The sequence below is a fragment of the Tamandua tetradactyla genome (genome assembly GCF_023851605.1).
Source record: "Tamandua tetradactyla isolate mTamTet1 chromosome 22 unlocalized genomic scaffold, mTamTet1.pri SUPER_22_unloc_4, whole genome shotgun sequence".
NCBI lineage: Eukaryota > Metazoa > Chordata > Mammalia > Pilosa > Myrmecophagidae > Tamandua > Tamandua tetradactyla.
The window spans coordinates 318,374-319,312 of record NW_027518254.1 but is presented as its reverse complement, the minus strand read 5'-3'; positions in this window follow the sequence as shown (position 1 = coordinate 319,312).

Sequence of the window (939 nt, the reverse complement as noted above, 5' to 3'; positions counted from 1 at the left end):
ATGTGATATAACTGGAAAGCATAAAGGGCTTGTTTTTCATTTCACCCACACATTATTGCAGGTAATTTTGCTGTTCAAATATTCTATATCAAATATTGCTTAAATATTAAGTCATCACATAGAGCTCCACTGTCCGACATTGTGGCAAAACCAGCCACACATGGCTACCAACCAGTTGAAATGTGGCCAGGCAAACTGAGATGTATTAAATATGTAAAAAAACATATTTAGAAGGACACAAAATATCTCATTAAATAATTTTGTATTTTTTACATGTTGAAATGATATTTTAAATGCATTGAATTCAATTAAAACTGTTCTTAAAATCAATCGCATTTGTTTCTTTTTGACCTTTTTAAATATGACTATTAGAAAACTTAAAATTCCATACCTGGCTTGTACTCGTGATTTGAATTTCATTTGTTTGAAAGCCCCTGATTTAGAGCTTAGCAGATTTATGAAGATTGGTTTGGTTGGGCCATTCTGACAGCTGAGTTTACCCACAGTAAAACTTCACCATTTTTCTTAGGAAGATTCTTAGAGGAAATGTATTATCATCAGCATCACTTGAAATGTTGATTCCATGATCTCTCAAGTCACAGTGAGAGTTGTACAAGTTCCTACCAAACCATCTTAAGTATTACTTCCCAGGTGTCCTTTTTGTTGTTGTAGTTCATCTACATTTCAGTTTTGAAAAATTATTTGATTACTATATGTAATATATGCTCATTTGTAGAAAATTTGGAAAATGTAAAACATTATACAGGAGAAAAGAACAATAATCCATAATCTATCAGCAATTATGACTGCTGTTACATATGGGGACATTTCCTTCCAGTCTTTTCTGTGTGTGCACATGAATGCTAGTGTGTTCATAAACACAGTCAACAACACACTTCACATGAATCTTTGACTTCCCAGCTCCCAAAACCCTATGTC